This window comes from Salarias fasciatus, chromosome 13, assembly GCF_902148845.1.
Source record: "Salarias fasciatus chromosome 13, fSalaFa1.1, whole genome shotgun sequence".
NCBI lineage: Eukaryota > Metazoa > Chordata > Actinopteri > Blenniiformes > Blenniidae > Salarias > Salarias fasciatus.
In genome coordinates this window covers 3559047-3572227 of record NC_043757.1, presented here as the reverse complement: position 1 = coordinate 3572227, position 13181 = coordinate 3559047, and the positions used below count along the sequence as shown (strand labels likewise).

The 13181-nt window shown below is 44.8% G+C and overlaps 1 protein-coding gene and 1 long non-coding RNA gene across 2 annotated transcripts in view; both read left to right on the top strand.

The window, feature by feature from the left end:
• Positions 1–13181, top strand: part of nrg3a (neuregulin 3a) — a 381203-nt gene that overhangs the window by 69753 nt on the left and 298269 nt on the right. The gene's annotated exons all lie outside the window — the stretch shown is intronic.
• The window catches only part of LOC115399812 (uncharacterized), a 38280-nt gene that overhangs the window by 19222 nt on the left and 5877 nt on the right, over positions 1–13181 (top strand). The gene's annotated exons all lie outside the window — the stretch shown is intronic.

The following is a 13181-nucleotide window of genomic DNA, read 5'->3' as shown; positions in this document are numbered from 1 at the left end:
CCTCGTGTATGAAAGATACCAAACTGGAGGCATTCAGTTCAACCCTCTGGGCATATCTTATCTCTCAGCAAAAAATACAGAAATATAGATGCTTTTTAGAGTCTAATTGCTCCAATACTTATTTATTTGTGGATGTTATTTAATTGGATCCACAGTAAAAAAATGAACTAAACAGTAGAAATTGTGATTTGGAGAGAAAGAGACCCATTGATTGAGATAATAACAGTCACGATATCCCGTCTCTGTATGATGGGACTAGATCTTTAGTCACAGGGAGGCTTTTACACATTTTATGTATGTTAACTTGTTTAACTTCATGGTACCATGTCACTGTCATCAGATGACCCACAAATTCAACAAGTATGCAAAAACACGAGGAATTTCTTCTTAGGTCCTGTTTACATGACAGTGCATCAAGTGTTTTTTTTTTCTTCTGAAATTTACTTTTCAGAAAAGTGAAAGATTTCCACGGACAGAGCATACATGTAGTTTATCCTCAATTCATCAGTTTGTTTCCGACTCTCAACTACAGAAGACCGAGGCCCAGGAGAGAACAAGTTCCATCTGTTTGCAAAAGTTGCATGTTCACGACGCCAAGCCCTGAAATGGATCCGTTTTCACTTGAAGACGTTGTTGTGTTAAAACAAGGCCTCAATCCAAAGTCTGCTGTGAAACTCTGCAGCACGAGTGATCTGATGAGGATTAAAGTGGAAAGAAGGTGGATGATGGATGATGGATGATGGATGAAACGATGGATAGATTTATGAATGGATAGATGGTAGATTGATGGACGGCTGGTTAGATGGATGAATGGATGGTAAGACTGACAGATTAATGGATGGATCGATGGATGGCTGGCTGGATGGAAGTTTAGATGGTGGTTGATGGATTGATGGATGGATGGTTAGATTGTGGTTAGCTTGAGGAAGGAGAATGATTAGATGGATAGATGGATGGATATGCATGGTTAGATTGATGAATGGATGGATGGATGGAATGATGGTTAGATGGACGGATAGTTAGATGGATAGATGGATGGTTAGATTTGTGCTGGCTTGATGGAAGGATGGATGTTAGACTGGATGGATGGAATGGATGGATGGATGGACGGGTGTTAGATGGATGGAAGGATGGATAGTTACGTACATGGATGGATTTGTGGATGGATGGATGGTTGGATGGACAAATGTCAGTGGGAGCAGGACAGTGAAATGAGTTTGTGATTTTCTCGTTCTCGCCTTCTGTATGGATTTGGAGTTAATTTCAGTCACAGTCCAGCGGCCGACTGAGGTTATCTTAACAATTGTCTGCTATTGAGATTGATGGCAATGTGGCTGAGTGAGCAGCGACGAGGCGAGCCGGCTGCAGGTTCATCAATCAAATTCAGGACTGTTAAAAGACATGTCTCGTGAACCAAACGACGGTTTTGTTGATGATGCCAGAGGACCATTTAAAAGTTTTATCAGTCACAATCGAGCGTGTCAGTCACATCAACCCCGTCTCTTACGCCGCAGCCGGAGGGCGGCTCCGCTTTCTGCCGCACCCGGTCGACGCAGCCGGATGTCTGCGTCTGTGTGTGCTGGTGTGCACATGCCGGTGTGGTCTTTTGATGTATTTGGACTCAGTTTGTTCTCACAGGACCATTTATCATGTCTCCCGGCTCCCAGGGTGAGGAAACACAACACACAAATCTCCCCGCCTCCCTGCAGGATTCAGCCGTGGCCTAACTGTCCAAATGTCCAGGATTTATGGGGTGTAAAACATCTTGCGGGCTCCACAGCCCATCACTTCTGTCAGATTCGGCCCGCGAAGTTACATAAAAAGCAACCCTGGCATTTCTGCTGTGTTTTCAGTGGAGCGAGAGGAGATTTGAACCCGGGAAACAATTCATAATCTCTGACTACATGAAGATAAAAGGCAGATACGAAGTCCCTGGATCACCTGGCAGATGTTCCAGCCTCCTGATTAGGCCTCTTTTCAGTCTGAGCGTGGACTGAGCTGAATAAAGCACATGCTGAGGCTGACAACTCCACCGCATCTACATGACAAAAAACCTCCACGCTACGCAAAGAAGATGTCTGCTGTGAGGATAAATAACCCAAGTGAACGTTGCAGGCTTGAAAAAAGCGGCAGAGCATCTATTTTTTACTTTCTTGAACTGGCTCATTTTCAAGTGGGAAAGTGTTTCTTACAATTTCTATTGCAATAAATAGCGCTCCGCGTGCCTGTCTCTATTTCAATGTTGCTTTCAGGCAAGTAGTTCTTTATTTTCCTCCTTGTTTGTCTTCTTTGGTGTGATCGAGGTTGGCAGCCAGTAGAAGGTGCTTTACTGCCACCTACCAGACCAGATCTCACTCAATGTTCCGCTGAGAAGGTTTTTAAAAAAAATCGTTTTCTTTTCCTTCCTGCAGTTTTGACCTCAGCGACTTTCCTTCCATTCCTTCTCATATTTTTTTGTACATTTTAGTAACAAGTGTTGGAGCGTTTTCTGCCCTCCCACAATGACAGCATGCGCTGGAGGGATGTTTTCCCATTTTGTGAGCGATAACAGTTACAGGGCAGACAGGATAACTTAAGCCAAAGTGAAGGTGCCAGAATGAAAGGCACAAGGTGTGTGTGTGTGTGTGTGTGTGTGTGTGTGGTGTGTGTGTGTGTGTGTGTGTGTGTGTGTGTGTGTGTGGTGTGGTGTGTGTGTGTGTGGTGTGTGTGTGTGTGTGTGTGTGTGTGTGTGTGCGTGTGTGTGTGCTGTGGTGTGTTTCCTACCATTATGAGACCTGGATCGTCTGTATTTATTTATCTGCCTGTTTTGTTGACGTGAGATTAGGCTGAGTCTGTATGGTTGAGTTGAGGTTGAATAACGTCGGACGCTGTGAAGCTAAACGGACTTTACCTTTTCCTGCTCCGGCGCTCACAGCATGCTGCCATATGCAACTCACCGTGAGGAGAAACATGAGGTTCAGAGTCTTTGCTAGAGGACACTTGGGTCGAAAATGGAAATCAAACCACAACTATCGTGGAATTCACTGCTCAAAATTCCACTGAATTGAATTTCTGTCCTCACAAGTGTAACTGCGATCCAGCCAGGGTGGATTTGTTGGGGGCTTATGGGGGATCTGACCTCTGGTTGACTCGTCTCCTGTTCTGTTGATTTTTTTTTTTTTTTAATCAGAAAAATTATGAAATCTGTTTCTGTTTAACAGTGATTAAGGCTAATTTGCCAGCAGAACCGAGTGTTACCAAACTTTAAAGTCTCACCAATTTTAATTGGTTCCAGGTGAGTTAGGAAGGATCTGATATGTTTGTGACCCCCGACCTGAACTGAACTGAACCCTGAGCTTCAGAGCAGGTTATTCCACCAGATCAAGCTTCCAAAAGCAACCAGCCTCCTAACCTGTTAGCTGAAGATCCTATTGTTCCCTCTAGTAATGAGTGTTAATCGCACTCTGCATCCTTCACATGATTCCGGACTAGGATTTCAGTGTTGGGATTATGAGGGTTTTTTTAGGGTCTGTTGAGTCGATGAATGTGTTCCGCCTCCCCTGTGAAACGCACCACAACATCCTGCGTCCATGACTGTGTTGAAGTTATGAAGCACAATCCGAAGGAGCACATGCTCCTAAAGATAACTCCTGATTACACCCAATCAAAAATCACCTGCTGAGTTCAAATGTTGTTTTCTCTCCTTTGTGCGATGCTGTTAGAGCGCTGTGTTCTCCCGCGGCTGAGCCGGCAGCTTGTGCCAGTTTCCCTTGAGTTGCGATAACGTTGCGTTCAGGAGCATCTTCATTCGGTGAATTGGACACTTTCTCCACCGTGCTCCGGGTCCCATTGTTTCATATCCAGACCCACTTCACAGGTGACTCATGAAAATGTGATATGAGGCTGAAAAGCAGCAAAACAAGCCTTGCGTTTCACATTTCCTCGTGCGGGCCTTTAAAAAAGCGGCTGATCCTCTCGCAGTGTACAAGCTTTACATAACCTGAGTCGTCAGCCTCCTCCGGTTCGCTGTGATGTGACAGAGCCACCTCACTCCTCCACTCCCACTGCGCTCGTCTCAAATAAATTAGCTCAAGCAGGCATGACCGTAGAGTGTGGCGAAGTAGAACCGCAGCCACCCTCGGTGCTCTGGGGAACATCAACAATCAGCGCGGTTGTAAAGCGGTGATGGAAAAACTTCACAGCGCCTATATGCAAAGTCATGCCTCCTTTATGAGCCAATAAAGAGCATATTAGTAAATGAACTCAGTATTTTATGGGAAGTGGTTTCCTTTCTCCTGACGGAGGGCTACTTTGTCCTTCATGAACTTGTCGGTAATGTATAAACAGTCAAAGTCACTGAAATGTGACATGTAAAGTTTTTTTAGGGTCATACGGGATGGCGGTCTGCAGTCTCACCTCGCAGTGCAGTAATGGAGCCTGGCGCTTGTTCCCTCTGTGCAGGAATGGATTCAGTCCAGAAACATTTGTCTGGTTCGTGTGTGTCACTGGTAACCTGACACGCCAGATGGACAGTTTCATATGTCCGCCACTGAAATATTTCACAAGTCCATCTGGGTAGCCGCTCTTCCGATTTGATTACAGAGGCGGGACCTTCAAAACAATCCGTAGCCGGCGACTGGACGACCGTTCGAACCAAAGAAGAAGAAGATTGGACGACCGTTCTGATTGACACGCGACACACTCACCACAGACCAATCCGCATCAAGCCACGGTGTGACGGAGTTTAGTGCGCTGCTGCTGAGAAGCAGGAGACGTCGTTTCCTGACAAAAAGACTTGAAGTGATGTTCTGTGCTCCTCTTTCAAAGAAGAAATTGAGTCGCTTTCTTATAAAACTGCAGATATTGCCGTGTCCACGGAGATCGCTTCGCATGCCTGCCATTGTTTTCAAACTTTTGGGTGCTTCCCGCTGTCGTCACGTCTTGTCGTCACTTCCGCTCCTCCCGCAGCTCCCGCCTCTTTCCCCTGATTGGGCCGGCAAAATTTTAACAGCGTGAAATCATTGGTCTATGGACCGCTACAAGATGGGATCTGCAGGATTTAGGAACTGAATCAGGCAGGCCCATCTGCTATGCAAGGTTATGTCACTGGTGCTCTGCGTCCGATCTGTGATGGACGGGCGGCTCTGTCTTGGCTTAGAGGCGTGTTTCTCTGGAGACCAGAAATCGGTTTGCGTCTCACCAGGTGGTCGCCTGGTCTCCAGGCCAGTGGGATACGCCTTTTACACCATACTTGACCGACTTGAGTCTGTTTCAAAAAGTTTTTCTCCTGAAACTTTCTGTGGACTAACTTGCACTAAGCACCCATTTACATAGCGTTGTTTATTGTTTACCATTACAGGTTCACTATCTCACAGCTGATCTATAGAGTCTCTTATTGATTTGTTTACCAGACTATCCGTCAGTCTACATTTCACATCCGCCATCATTTTGCTAATGATATTAGTGGATAAAATCCTGTCTGTGTGTTAAGTGTGAGCCTGATGGCCCTCACACGCCTCTCAGTATCTCAGCCTTATTCTCTTTAGCTCACTGGAGTCAATTCAGAGGTATGAGAGAGCAACATGTGTGTGACTAATACATCCTCATCCCTGGCAAGGCCTCGCCAAGAGCACAGCAACCCACAGAGATTTTAGAGAAAGACATAAAAAGAAGCCTCCACGCTCCCAACTGCACTGGAGCTCCTTCTGAGAGCGAGAGACTCCGCCAAGAGGTACGAAGTACAGTCAATAGGCGCCGTTTTGCCAGGAGTGCTAAGCAGGCAGGAAGAGCGGCTCCTGTTTGCTGCTGGTGAGCAAGAACCCAACAAGCAGCCAGCGCCGCAGCTCTTATTTGTTCACTTGTTTTCTGGAAACTGTTCATCTCTAGTGGGGATGCAGTGATAACGATACCAGTATCGGGTCTAATGCTGCATGAAAGATCCCCGATGCGACCAGCCTGGTCAGTAGTCCAGCTAACTTCTCCGTTCATGTTTATAGGAGAGTTCATCAGAAACATTTCACAGCAGTACACTGCAGCCACAGGCCTTACTGGAAGCGAGCGGCGCCGTATAGCAGCTGCAGCAGTATACCTATATTAATTATATATGACTGCATCTGGTTTGTAGTCTTACCCAGTGTTCAGGCCGTTTCCACTGGGGATGAACCTACCTCTGAGTTGATCACATGTCAACAACAAACAACTAACATCGACCCCTCCCTCCTTCCGACTCCCCGCTCCCCGCTCGCACCTCGTACATTTCATCAAGCTGCTGCTTCTCGTCGATAACGTTCAGCACAGCAGACGAACACAGGCCACGTCTGACCACTTCCAGAGTTTTCATTATTATATTCCTCCAGGAGTTTTTGAAAGTGTGTGAAGATGAGATCAGATCACATTATTCCCCCTCAGCACCGTCATCTTTCATCCCACACAAGCTTTGTCTCACGCCAACGAGTCATTTTCGGATGAATGTGGAACTTCTTGATGTTTTCACGGCATAATATATTATTAACAGCTTATGGAATGTATAGGAGAAAATAAATCGAACTGCAGTGATTTCCATACACGTTTTTCTTTTTTCATGATTGTATTAATAGTATAGAAATATTTCAACCCTCCACTTCATTTACTTTATCATTTCCCCAAAATAAATGGAAAAAATCCTGCAGAGGAGAGGAATTCTCTTTGATATTGACCCGTTTATAGCTGCAACACAATCTTTCTGGCATGCCAGAAATTCTCCACACTGAGGCGTCCATTTCCACGATGTTTCAAAAGAGAAAGTTTTGTTTTTTACTTTTCATTTCGGAAACGTTTCACGTTTACACAGCAATATTTAAAAAGTGATGTCTGTTTACAATGAAATGGCAGAAACGGTGAAAGACGTGCTCAGCCACAGCATTTAACAGGAGCAGAAATGCATTTTCAACATTTACCAATAAAAACCTGATGAGTTTTTCCAATGGAAAATGTAAAAAAAAACACATTTATGTTATACAAGAATGCAGGACAAGTTTGAACCGTTTTTTTTTTTAACTGAGGTCAAAGTGTTGACCGAAGTGTTTCTTTAATAGACGAGGAGAGCAGTTCCCACTCAGCAGCGTTGCCGGCGTGCCAGTTAAGAATATCGCATATCTCCTCATTTAGAACGTGTGTGTGTGTGTGTGTGTGTGTGTGTGTGTGTGTGTGTGTGTGTGTGTGTGTGTGTGTGTGTGGTGTGTGTGTGTGTGTGTGTGTGTGTGTGTGTGTGTGTGCGTGTTAAGTAACCTCCCACTTTCTTAGTAGGTTGTTGCGTTCACGAATTGGAACTTTCCCAGTTTCCCACAAATGCTACATCACTGCAACACACACACACACACACACACACACACACACACACACACACACACACACACACACACACACACTCACTTGAAGTGTGAGCCTTGAGATGGATTTTTTTCACTTTGTCAATAAATAAGATTTGCACAGTGGAATAGCAGCCAACTATTTATAAAAATAAAAAACTAGTTTAGTCCTTTTTTTCACCAAATGTGTCAAATCTCTCAAGAATCACAAATTACGAGCGGATTTAACGTCAGAAGGTCGGACGTTTCTCCAAGACGCCTCTGAGAGGGAGGTTTTCCTCCCGCAGAGCTTCACCGAGGAGCCGTGCAGCAGTGCAGCTCAGGACGCGCCGAGCGCTGCGTGTTTTCCTGCCGGAATGTGTTTTGACAGTGCATTAGTGTCTGAATACCTATTTGATGTTCACAAACTTTGTCTGGCATAGATAGATTTTCGCAAAATGCCAAAGCCCCGTTCTCATCTCCCGCTCTGGGCGGGCGAAAGCAAAACCTTCAAAGGAGTTGGGAGATTTTCCTGACTGAGTGGCCTGGAGGTGGAACACGGCGGAGGAGAAGCGGAGAGCGCAGACTAACTTGTGCACGCCACTGAAATGCTCATTTTCCATGATTAAAATGTGTTAAATTATCAGGAGATGGGAGACAATCGCAGCTTGAGCCTGGAGGATCGGTCTGCTGACTTGTCCGGGGCGGAGCCTGAAGTCTGGGATCCGGTTTGCTTTCCGGATTTATTAAGATCCTGCGTAAACTGTGCTAAATCAGAGTATTCAAATGAAGTTTTTACATGACTTAAGCTTCATTTACACAAAACGTCACTGCTCGAAACTGCATAACTTTCCATGATTCTCTCTTTTCTCTCCAAAGCCGCAGCAGATAAGTACAGAAGGTGTGTTATCATCAAGAAAAAAGGAAAAAAAACATAATCCAGGGCAGATGATGGCTTATATTACATTGCAGTTTGAGCTCAATCCTGCACTTAACTCCAGCAGAGAACACGCTCACTTTGTTTTTTTTTTTCATAACACTATCCTTGTTTTTACTGCACACATTATATTCTGAGGTTAATTTCATTACTGCAGTTACTGCAAAGTTTGGCGTATTTTTTTTTCCAATAAGGAGAGTGGTGCATACATTATTTATATTTAAATAACATTTACCAGCATCATTTAATTACTTATCATTATTTAATTGCCATTTATGGAATAATGCATAGATCTCCATTCATCTGCTCTGGTGCCGTGGAAGGAGAGTTATTTTATTTCATTAGCTGAGTTAATTTCTTTAATAGTTAATCGGCGCGCTGCACTAGAGGAGTCTCTTGGCGATGAGTAAAGGAGAAGTTTGGAGCGCATTGGTGAAAAATTGAAGAGTTAATTAATGAAATATTGTAGGCTATTGCTTTCAGCCACAAAGAACTGGAGCAGTCGGGAGAATCCTCCTTCCTCCACAGTGAAATCCCACTTTTGCAATCATACATCTTCAGTGCAGGAGGAGATGAAGATTGATTCAGACGGCGCTCCTGCTGAAGACACACACTTGACTCTAAAGGTTCCTTCATTCCACTTCAAAAAAGAAGGGAACCTGCACGTCGGATTGAAAATGAGATTCTATTTTTGCCTTTGAATTATTCCACCGTGAATGATTTTCCTCCGACATGCGAGCCTCACGAGATGGAGGAGAGTCAGGAAAGCGTCGCGTCGGGCGCTTCCTGATATGTGAGACGAGCATCGGACATTAATCTGCTCCGAATGAAAAGGTTTTTGGTTCATTTGATTCTTCGATAGTGGATTCGTTGCCTCGAGTTTCACTTATGCAATAAATCAAACATGCTCTGCTCGGCATCAGCAGGGATGATAAACAAATGCAGAAAATTAGGTGCGCTCTCAGATAATGTAAGAACACAGAGTTTGTTTTTCTAAATCGGAGAATAAATAAAGAGGAATGGAGGGTGTGAGTCGTGATCTGTCTTCTGTAAGGATCTGATACGCTGCTGCAGGGAGCTGGAGCTGGACAGACCGAGAACCGGCCTCCCCAGACACACCTAACTCACACAGCACAGGTAAAACATTCAAACTACATCTTCTCCTGCTTGGCCTTCCAAACGGCCCTTTTTCCTCTCCACTCAGGAACTCTATTTGTGGAAGTGTTTCCCTGGAGAAAGAGAGCGCGAGGGAATAAAACTGAGCGTGAAGGGTTATCTGGGTGATGGATGGAATGATGAGCCGACGCCGTTCGAGGAATAGAGTGTGATACTCTGTCACTGCGACAAGAGGAAGTGCCTCAGAATGAGCCTGGAAAGGTTCAGAGCGCTCGGTCAGAGTGCAGTCAGAGGAGGCTTTCTGCACGGAGTTTGCATGTTCTCCCTGTGCAGCGTTTTGTCACGTTCTACTTTTTGGTTTCATGACCATTGATTTTCCATCTTGCATCTTTATAGAGAGTATATATTCACAGACCACTTTTCAAAAGATACAAACCACAAACATCCCTGAAACAAAGTGGATGATGAAACTCATTCATGCATAACAAATCACACCTCGTGTCCGTTGACATCTTCGTAGGCATTGGCATGAATATCTATCTGGTTGGAGTGTGTGTGGCGTTGTGTGTGGTGTGGGGAGTGTACCACCTCCTCATTCAGATAAAAATGCTAATGGAGGCTGTAAGAGGGCCTGAGAGCAGAGAGGGTCGGCCCACAAGACCGACTGCAGCGTGCGAACTGTGGCGTGAAGTGGGAATGTCATGTCGCTGGCAGCGGGGAGAGAGGAGGAGGAGGAGTTTCTCACTCTGCTCATCACACACACACACCCTTAGATTGCTGCCTTGCTAAAACGTTGTAACGTTACCACTGCTGACAGTCTGGCTGCGCTGTCTTTAACTCCTATAAGCAGACGGTTTCAGCTGCTCTCAGCTGGTTTGAGCATCAAGCTGCTTCTTTGGGCTCTTTGTGGATAATGAGCCTCCTCTGAAATTAACTTAAAAAGACAAAAACCCACTCATTTCAACGACCCACAAATATAGCATTAAGCAGAGAGTAAAATGTAAAAAAAAAAGACATCATGTTTATCTTTCCTTCATTCAACAGAACCCATACCGAGTAGCTTTTCCCATCCGAGAGCATGTGTGGCACGGCGAGGTTAATCCGCTGCTTATGTAATTTCTTTCACATCATTTGCTCAGTGGGGCATAATTATGCAATGCTGTGTGAAACAGCGTGTGTGTGTGTGTGTGTGTGTGTGTGTGTGTGTGTGTGTGTGTGTGTGTGTGTGTGGGGTTGAGCATGCATACAAATAAAAACACACGTGCACACAAAGACACGTTGTTAGTTTGTGCTCTTCACCTTACATGGCAGGACTCAGAGGTGATCCAGCGGCTTCACAACAAAATGCTTCTAAACGTGTTTACAATTTCCCAGTGTTCCGAAACTGGATGCCATTCTGTTCAGTTTTATGTTCGTTTTTTCTTCCGAAGATATGGACAGTTTCATCATACTTGGTTGCCACAACAGAGGAAAAACATCAAGTTTAAATTAAAGGTTACTGGGGCAATATTTTACTTTATTTGATTCCATGTCAGTGTGTATTTCACACTGTGTCCTAATGGTGGAGGCGGGGCTTAGAAATTCTACAAGACATTTGAGCCGGATCCAGATTGAGGACTCGTCATTCTGCATAATGACTCATCAGAAAACTGACAGTGTTTTATAGGTAGAGAATTGATTTGAAAAGTCAGATATGAGGAGATATATGAGCAATCCAAAGATCCTGGAATGTGTTTTTTAATCCTCGTCCTTTCATCTCTCAGGGATTGTAGGAAATATTGCTGTTTTTCGGGACAGAGACAGAAGGAGGGTTATTGGGATTCAGTTCACAGAAAGAAAGAAGTCTAAGAAGAAAAAGCATTTTGTTCTTTTACAGTTGCACGTGCGCCTCGACGTTCACTGTAATTCTGCTTCCAGAACTGTTACTGTTGTTGGAGCCCTTCCAACATTACTCAGGCCGGATAAGAGGAGATGAAGAGGGAGGTATAAACTTGGAAATACGAGGAGCTGCCGGGTTTGTGTGTGAGCTGCCGTTGGAGGGTGATGGCAGGGGGGCGGGGAGGGGTCGACTCGATGTTGTCAGGAGAGCGAGCGGGCTTTGTTTCGACGGCCGGTAAAGCAGCTCTCTGGCCTCGTCCTCCGCTCCTCGCCAGCCCTCCCTGCTCCCTGACAGCTCCTCAAGGTCGAGGCGCCGCTCCGCCTCTCCTCCACCTCCCACATCCATCCAGCCTCTCGCTCTCCTCTTCCCTCTTACTTTCATTTTACGACAGGTGCTCCTCACACACCTCAGATCATTTTAATTCTCCCTCTGTTATTGTGTCTCGTCTCGTACATTTCCCCTAAACTTAATTAAGTTGTCTCAGCAAAATATATCCGCACGCCCAATTCCATAGGTGTTTTGTTTTTTCAGACTTGTTTATCAGGACAAAAACTTATTGAAATGAGTGGAATAGCAGAGACGGTCTCGTGAGAGTTCATTCTTCATTTTCAGATAATACAACATTTCCTTCCTCTACCTGAGGGGGGGAAATGTCAAAACATCTTTAATCCAGCAGCCATTTGGGCATGTTGTTTGTTCATTATCATGCTACTCAGACGACTGAGACTCAGGTTTACATGACAACGTTTCAAGTGAAACATCTTTTTTGCATTGTCATTTCCCAAGTTTTGAAACGGTGTAGTTCTCACGTTGAACCACTAGTGGTTGCTGTTGGTTGTTTTATTTTGAATGAAACGCACATGCACGTGCAGAGAAGTATACACTGTAAACAATAACAATGTGAATACACAGACATTTGTACGAACACAAGAGACGGTTGATTGCTCTTACGACCTACTGAGCATGTGCAGAAGAACTCGCCACACAGCCACCGTGCGCAAACACAATCAGGTTGCGTTTTTCCCCCATTTTCAAAAAGTTCCACTCTTCAAGTGACGCCTGTGTTTCTGTTAAGAGCCGGTTGGTGGTTTCAAGCCACATCTCACTCAGCTGAAGTGTCCTTGAGCAATACAGAGATTGCTCTTCAATGGTGTGTTTGAGAATCAGGTGACGTGCAGCTGAAGCGGTGAGAACGCGCTCGATGATGTGAATCAGCCAGAACATGCTCCGAGCCATTTGCTTCATCAATCTCTGCAAAGCACAGCTGCCAACACTTCAGGACCGCTCCTGATTGGCAGAGTGATTGGCAGGTTGAGTGCTGGGATGATGCATTGGCAACCATAATTTTGCCACTTACAGCGTTCCACGGTAATCAGCTGAGTGAAACCAATATATATGGACAAGTGGAATAAGACTATATTGCGGTGCTTTGAGTTTAGAACGATCATTAAATTGAATCGGAGAAGCAGGTACTTCGAAGATCATCTGGTTTTCCCTTCCATTAAGACTATAATCCTCAGTTCAGGGTCAGATATCTTTATATGTTAAAAGAATTCACACTGAAGACACCTTTTGGGATCCTCGACATGTACTTATGTTAAAATGAGGTTAGCTTTCATTAGGACCCCGTTTCCATGGCAACATTTCAAGTGAAAATGATGCCTGGTCTATAAAATCTATTGTGAATCAGATAATGTTGACCGATATTGGTGCTTGTTGGAGCAAACATTTACTGACGGCTTTTTAAAAACCCTGTCCACTGTAGTTTTTCAGCAAAGCAGGTCACTTGAAAGAATTCAATCCTGGTGAAACTGACTTTTTTTTCCCCCCCCACTGTACTCTTGTACAGCGTGTTGGCAGCAGTTGCATCCCTTACGGCGTCACGCCATTCTTGACGAGTCAAGTCACATCCGCTTGGATGTCATATCAGTGCGATTGCTAGCTA